The sequence below is a fragment of the Triticum aestivum genome, chromosome 6B, assembly GCF_018294505.1.
Source record: "Triticum aestivum cultivar Chinese Spring chromosome 6B, IWGSC CS RefSeq v2.1, whole genome shotgun sequence".
NCBI classification, from domain to species: Eukaryota; Viridiplantae; Streptophyta; class Magnoliopsida; order Poales; family Poaceae; genus Triticum; species Triticum aestivum.
This window is the reverse complement of record NC_057810.1, coordinates 538,264,474-538,272,659: the sequence shown is the minus strand read 5'-3', so window position 1 is coordinate 538,272,659 and position 8,186 is coordinate 538,264,474. Positions and strand designations below refer to the sequence as shown.

Here is an 8,186-nt window from a genome sequence, read left to right as displayed (position 1 = left end):
CGAGGCGACGGGACTGGAAGCGTGGGGTTAATCAAATGGAAGATCGTGGCCGTGATCACCTAGGGCCTGTTCGGATTGACTCCGCTCGCCAAAGCTCCCGGAGCGGGAGGAGCGGTCCTGAACGCTACAACTCCGCAGAGTAAGAAGAGCGGAGCGCTAGTGCCAGGGAGTCAAACCCCACGGGGGTCAGGTGTTGATCACCCAATACCTGCAAGGGATTAGTTCCACCAGGTGAATGGTGAACTAATCTCCTGTAACCGAACAAGGGCTAAGTGAGAAAAAATGCTCGATCAACACGTCACAAAGGGGAGCTGGCTTTTTTTCGAAAGCTACCGGTTTTGTGGAAGGGCACGGGTGTGCTCGGTTTTCTCCTCCATTTTCTAACAAGAAAAATTCAAACTGAATTAACTTTGAACCAAGCGATCAACTGCAAACCATTTTCACTTTTATGTTTTTTCCCATCTAGACCCATGTTAATAAGTTCCAGTGAATTATTCTCTACTCCCCCATATCCATATACATTAATATGGACTGGAAGGAGTATTATTTTTCCAGTTGAGCTATTTGTTGACTCGTGTAGACATGCTGAAGATGCCATAACCCAGTGCAACCTGTAAAGAACTCGATACCGAATTTTGCCATCACACACTATTAAATATTGTTCAATCCAATTTCCCCTTTGTGACATACCTTTTTTTTTTCACACATGGAAAATACGAAAATAAATAAATAAACGGGCAGTACAACTGACAAACCCAGAAATAACTGTTTTTTTTGTAACAGTATTTGCTAATATGAAATTGTTGGTGCATGATTCAGAGAAGAATCGTACGTTCCTGCAACAAACCGACAAAGGCATCCACCCTTTTGGCCTGCGCAAGTCTCCTCTTTGATTCGGCAAGCATTTTCTTTTTAGAGAGAAGACCATGCATGCCTGATTTTATAAAAAGCATAAGCTAGGGACACGAGCTGTAACACTACACTAGCAATCCACCAAAACAAAAACCTCCAGAACCAAACAGTCAACTGCCACATGAGAGTCCCCGCAAAAAAAAAATATGCGACATGAGAGAGGGGGCGGGGGGGGGGGGGGGGGGGGGGCAAGGGAGACATAAATTGTACTCCCTCCGTCCCAAAATTCTTGTCTTAGATTTGTCTAGATACGGATCGTATGTGCCAAAATTATCTTACAGAAAATTTACATCAATAACATTATGTTCCACTCCTCATATGTGAACAAAAGCATAAGATGGTTAGCTCCTCTAAACTCACAGGAAATTTTACATGAAATATGTCACGAATTAGAGAATCCACACTATCCATGACAAGATTGTACTGGTAAATTTGATGTGGTCAGACCCAAGCAAAGTCTTTTCTTCAGCAGAATCAACACCAAAGCTTATCGCAAAACCTGGATGTGTTTCTCACCACTATCTTTTTCTTTCTCTCTGAGTGTCATCTTTCATCCAAAGGTTGTTAGTATGAGCATTAGGATCTTATAAGCAGAAGTGCTACTTAGAACTGTTAGGTCCCTCCTGAGGGTAGGCGACCGAACGCTTGCAGATCCTGCAGAGTACTTGACAGCCAGTCCAAGCCCTCATACTTGGATGTGCCAGACGCGGTTCTTCAAATCATAGAGGCCAAGGCCTTCGCACACCTCCATTGGTGTCATCGCCCCTTTCTGAATGAACAAGAAAGCTATGTTAGGCAGGAGCAGCAACGATGGTTCTCGCATACTATCACAACCCATAGGTAAAAGGAGTGGAGAACGAGTACAAAAGAGCAAATCTATATTTTTACGCCTATTCATTCACCTACAGTCCATAACACCAACAAGCAGAGACTTCTCATGTCTGCGTTAAAATAGTGGCCAAGTTCTGTTAACTTACCACTGTATTCAAGCGTGTGCACATTTAAAATAGTGGTCAAGTTTTGTTATCTTACCATATCTTGTTTATTGGCAAATACCAATATGACACTGTTAAGCATGAAAGGATCGTTGATTATTGTCTGCAACAAAGATGCCAAATATTAGCTTCATCACAAAGAAAACATAAGACAGCAATGAGCAGTTATGACACTTTACAAACCTGAAACTCTGCTTTGGCTTTTCCAATTCTCTCCCTATCCAATGAATCAACCACGTAGATCTGCAATGGTGAGGATGTTATTATAATTTATATATCATAGTTGAATATGTTCATGAACAGATCGAGAGTCCAACTTTACACACAGATAATTCAAGAGAAAGACATCAAACGTTAGTCCAGCTCAACTGAGTGGGGTGGATGTACAATCCCACTACCTTGGTTCAAATCCTCACAGACGCTAATTTACATTACTATTCATACGGACGAGTTTTCCCCTACAATTGTCTTCCAAAAACAGAAGAAAACATAAACGAAGACTAAGGTTTTGACTGAAGGGCATGATCTAGCTGTCCTAATGACTAATAAGGTTTTACTGACAAACATCAGCTGTCCAGAGTAAGATTAACCATATTCACATTGTAGACAATTAAAACTTACTCCCTCCGTCCGGAAATACTTGTCGGAGAAATGGATGTACCTAGATGTTTTTTAGTTCTAGATACATCCATTTTTATCCATTTTGACGACAAGTAATTCCGGACGGAGGGAGTACTACTTAACAACTTTGCACAGTTCCACCAGGGTTAAAAAACACAGAATAATCCAAGTATAGTTCTAAATTTGAAAAGATAGGCTTTGTACAGTACGTGATAAATACTAGCAACACTTTAAGGGTTAGTACCAGATTATCAGAAAAGTTGCTACTAATAATTTACTTTCATGTATTTCTTTCAAAAGTGAGAACATCTTCTGGCAATCTTTGTCCATAAGAATAGTAGTGATAACTGTAACTTAAGAAGTCGAATCAAGATAATTGAGCTGCTCACGAGTGGTCCCTTCATGTTTCTACTTCCTCCGTTCACAAATATAAGATGTTCTGATTTTTTTGTGAATCGAATGTATGTAGACACGTTTTAGTGTGTTTGTTCACTCATTTCAGTCCGTATGCAGTTCATATTGAAATATCCAAAACATCTTATATTTGTGAATGGAGGGAGTACTAGTCAGCAAGTTCACCTACGAGCTCAGAAGCAGGATATGAATAACTGAAAGCTTTCTCCAGTTCCAACAAGATGTAGGAAATTGAACTATGCGCTGAAGAACTAAATGTGTTCATAGGCACCTTGATTTTTGCCATCTTATGTTCCATTATCACCACTGGGTTTGGGTCCCTGATGTGTGGGACCAAAAAGTGCAAAATAGCAATAAAATAAAATAAATAGATGGACCACAAGAAATGCAACGCCAAAATCAAGATTTCAACATAGAAATTACTGACAAGATAGCCTGGGCTAGCTTTCCAGAGAAATGGACAGTTTGAATGGAAATAATGAGACAGAACATAAATTGGATTTCCATAACCAGCTAAGAACCAAACTACAGTAACAAATTTCATTTGGAAGGTCAACCATAAATACCTCAGCAGAAAGATAAAAGGCGGATATACATCTGTCCAGTTTGTATAACTAGAGTAATTGGAACATACCAAGCCATCTGTGTTATTAAAGTAATGTCTCCACAAGGGCCTCAACTTCTCCTGGCCACCAACATCCCACACTGTAAACAGCACGTTCTTGTACTGAACTTTCTCAACATTGAACCCTAGTAGTAAGAGCAGAAAAGCAACATCAACACTTGGTACTTGGTAGTACCTTTTTTCAACTAAATCACATAAAAGATTTAAGAACACTGTCTGTTAAGGCCAATCTGATTAGCAGGTTACTTGTTGGCTCTTGTATGATGATTACTGCCTAAATTGCAAGGATGCTCAGCTAATCAGAAAAAAATCAGGCATACATATTATATCAGACTGTTCAGCAAACCACATTTACATAAGCAAAAGTTTCCAACCCCCATTCCGTATTTATTCCTCTAGTACCAACAGCGAAAACCCACTTGCCTCCCCTCATTAACAGTTTATTTAACACATCAGTAAGGCCTTGATATAACTTCAGTTTAGCATCAGCGAGCCAACAGACAATTTCAGCTGATAGCAAAAAAAACAAAACAAAAACTGAATAACCTACCAATCGTAGGGACAGTCGAGAGGACCTCCCCGATGTGCAGCTTGTACAGGATGGTGGTCTTGCCCGCGGCATCCAGCCCAAGCATCACGACCTGAAAATCGAGCACCACCAAACGAAAGCAATTAAATGCCCCGAAGAAAAAGAACCAACATGACACAACACGGGCACTTCTTACTTCTTAGAGGAGCATCAAAAGAATCTAATAGGGAAGATCGCCTTACCCTCATCTCGCTGTTGCCGAAGAAGGCATCGAACAGTTTGCGGAACGCCTGCCCCATCCGCCGGCGAGGATCGGCCGATCGCTGGGAATCCGCCGGACGAACACCAAAATCCCCGTCGAACCTCTCGAGTCCGCCTTCCTTCCTCTTCGCCTTCTCCCTCAAGTCGTCGTCGCCGTCGGACTCGTGTGACGGAATACAAGGAGTGGAGAAGGAAGAACCCTTCTTCTGAAAGCAGCGTTTGTTTGTTCGTTGCAACGCCCGGCCTGGCCTGGAAGAATCGGGTCTCGGGGGTCGGGTGGGGAATATGCAGCACGGAGACAGCATCCGAGCCGTCCGTGCGGGCGCCAACGTGTTGGATCGGGAGATGGCATCGCGTAGCTAGCACGCGGCTTCGGGGTCACCTGCGACTCTGTCCCGGGCTGGCTGGCTAGCACGCGGCTACGGCGCACGCGGTTTTCTGATCTTTGTTTCGTACCGGGCTGCAAGAGATCGGAGGTGAGATAGCCTGTCATGGCCCGTTGCTCTTCGGACCTTATTTGAGAAGCCCGAGGAGGTGCCAGCACTTTTTTTTGGGCCTAAAAAAACATTTTTTACCTAAAAGAAAAAACCTAAAAGAAAAAACAGTCCCATGATCATTATTTTAGAATGAAGACTCAATAGGAACCCGGCTTTAGATTATGAAGTCATCGACTGGTCTGGAATTACATGATACACGGATGCTCGGAATCAGCTTAACACAACGCAGAAGACAAGCACCCAAAAAAACCGAAAGATTAAGCGCAACTTGAAGATGTGTCACCCTTCACACCCGAACATCGGAGAAGGAGAACAAAAGCAACATCAAAGGAGCAACCGGTCGCTTGAGTGGTAAAATGGAAACTTATGTGCAAGCCTAAAATCCTAGGGGTGTTGGGCATCATTAATACTCCGGTTATGAATAAATGTTTAATCATCAAATGGTGGTGGAGAATCTTTCATGCTCCTTTTGGGACCTTATGGTTGGACATTCTTAAAGCAAAATACTTCCCGAATTGTAGCCCTATGTTTGCTCCGGCCACTGGTGGCTCTCAGGTTTGGCGTGATCTTCTTAAAGTTAAAGATGATTTCTGAGCTCATGTCAGGTTTGTGGTGGGCAATGGGGAGAACATGCGTTTTTGACCTGACTGGTGGTGTGGTGATTCTCCTTTATGTTCTCCTTTTCTGGTATTGTTCTCTTACTGTTCGTCTTCTGAGATTTCCATCTTGGACCTCTCTCGTAATAACTAGGATATGGGTCTTTGTCGTGTGCTTTCTCGAGTTAGTGGACTGGCAACCTCTTGCTAAGCTCTTCCCTTTGCTCTCGGAGACTAAGGACACGGTCATTGGCCACATTCCTCTTTGGGAGGTTTTCGGTTATATCTTTGTATTCCATGTTGACTATGGGCTCCCCCACTAGTAAATTCAAAGATATTTGGCGTGCCAAGATCCGTCTCAAGATAAAAAATTTATGTGGCAAGCGATCCGGTGGAAAGCTGCCCGTGGCTGATCAGATTTGTAAAAGTAACGAGATGGTTATGAATTTTGTGCTCTTTGTGATGCTAGGGAAGATATCAATCACATTCTTTCTAACTGACATGTGGCCAAACTTATGTGGGGACACATCCGGTTGCCGATAGATATTATCTGGTCCCCGTCCTCTTTGGGGGATCTCCATGCAATCTCTTCTCAACTTTCATGCTAGAAGCGTCGATTGTTTTGGGTTGGGTTTGTTGCTATGTGTTGGGTCTTGTGGACCACTAGAAACAAGTTTACTATTGATCATGTCTTCCCTAATATACCTGTTGACTATTTGTTTAAATTGTTATTGTTTCTCCATGAGTGGAAATTATTGACTAAGGAAGCTGATCATGAGGATACGAAAGCGCTGATCTCCCATGTTCGATCAATGGCATCTACTGTTCTTCAGCAAGATCATGCTGCTTCCTCCTGATGGATGTGGATTTATGTTTTATCTCCTTCCTGGTGTTGTAGGCTTTTGGTCATAGGCAGTTGGCCTGTGTGCCCGTCTTAAACTATTATATGCTCTTATTGCCCCATTGTGGCTGGTCTATACGATACTTAATTTTGCTTTGTTGGTTTTAAAACTTTGCCTGGTGACTTTATCTATAAAGTCGGGCGCATGTCTCTTCTCTGAAAAAAGAGTGATAGCGCTGATACGTCCATTTTGCATCATGTTTTCTACTGTTGTTTATAATGTTTTTATGCATAATAATGCTTTTGAGAGTAATTCTAATGCCTTTTCTCTCATAGTATGCAAGGTTTGCACAAAGAGGGAGAATACCGGCAGCCGGAATTCTGGGCCTGGAAAAGCTACGTCAAAGTTACCTATTCTGCACATCTCCAAATAAGCTGAAACTTTATGGAGAATTTTTATGGATTATTTAAGAAATATTGGAGCAAATAACTACCAGAGGGGGTCCACCAGGTGGGCACAACCCACCTGGGCGCGCCAGGGAGCCCAGGCGCGCCCTGGTGGGTTGTGCCCTCCTCGGCCCACCTCCGGTGCCCCTCTTCTGGTATATAAGTCATTTTGACCTAGAAAAATTAAGGGGAGGACTTTCGAGATGAAGTGTCCCCGTCTCGAGGAGGAACTTGGGCAGGAGCACTTTTGCCCTCCGGTGGAGCGATTTCGCCAGGGGAACTTCCCTCTCGGAGGGGGAAATCATCGTCATCATCATCACCAACAACTCTCCCATTTTTGGGAGGGCCATCTCCATCAAAATCTTCAACAACACCATCTCCTCTCAAACCCTAGTTCATCTCTTATGTTCAATCTTTGTAACGGAACCTTAGTTGGTGCTTGTGGGTGACTAGTAGTGTTGATTACATCTTGTAGTTGATTACTATATGGTTTATTTGGTGGAAGATTATATGTTCAGATCCATTATGCTATTTAATACCCCTCTGATCTTGAGCACGATTATTATATGTGAGTAGTTACTTTTGTTCTTGAGGTCACGGGAGAAGTCATATTGCAAGTAATCATGTGAACTTGATATGTGTTCGATATTTTGATGATATGTATGTTGTAATTCCTTTAGTGGTGTCATGTGAATGTCGACTACATGACACTTCACCATATTTGGGCCTAAGGGAATGCATTGTGGAGTAGTTATTAGATGATGGGTTGCTAGAGTGACAGAAGTTTAAACCCTAGTTTATGTGCTACTTCATAAGGGACCAATTTCGATCCAAAAGTTTAATGCTATGGTTAGATTTTATCTTAATACTTTTCTCGTAGTTGCGGATGCTTGCGAGGGGGTTAACCATAAGTAGGAGGTTTGTTCAAGTAAGAACAACACCTAAGCACCGATCCACCTACATATCAAATTATCAAAGTAGCGAACACGAATCAAACCAACATGATGAAAGGGATATGATGAAATTCCCGGGTACCCTCAAGAACGCTTTGCTTATCATAAGAGACCGTTTTGGCCTCAAAAGTATTGGGCCACCTTGCTGCATTTTTTTACCATTAGCGTTACTTGCTTGTTACAAATTATCTTGCCATCAAACAATGTGTTACCTACAATTTCAGTGCTTGCAGACATTACCTTGCTGAAAACCACTTGTCATTTCCTTTTGCTCCTCATTGGGTTTGACACTCTTATTGAAAGGACTATGATTGATCCCCTATACTTGTGGGTTATCAAGGCTCTTTTCTGGCGCCGTTGCCAGGGAGTGAAGCGCTCTTGGTAAGTGGAAATCGGTAAGAAAATTATTATTACATGCTGAAATTCATTGTCACTTGCTACTATGGAGAACCATTCTTTGAGGGGTTTGTTCGGGGTATCTTCACCTTGACTGGA

The 8,186-nt window shown here is 42.5% G+C and overlaps 1 pseudogene across 1 annotated transcript; it reads right to left on the bottom strand.

Annotated features, from left to right (window-relative positions):
* Window positions 1-1,130: 1,130 nt before the first annotated feature.
* LOC123137873 (ADP-ribosylation factor-like) lies at window positions 1,131-4,645 on the bottom strand (annotated as a pseudogene). The gene is made up of 6 exons (XR_006468571.1): window positions 4,339-4,645; window positions 4,118-4,208; window positions 3,577-3,692; window positions 2,091-2,150; window positions 1,945-2,010; window positions 1,131-1,681 (listed from the first exon to the last, which is right to left on the bottom strand). The product of XR_006468571.1 is annotated as an ADP-ribosylation factor-like (transcript).
* Between the last annotated feature and the right edge of the window lie 3,541 nt (window positions 4,646-8,186).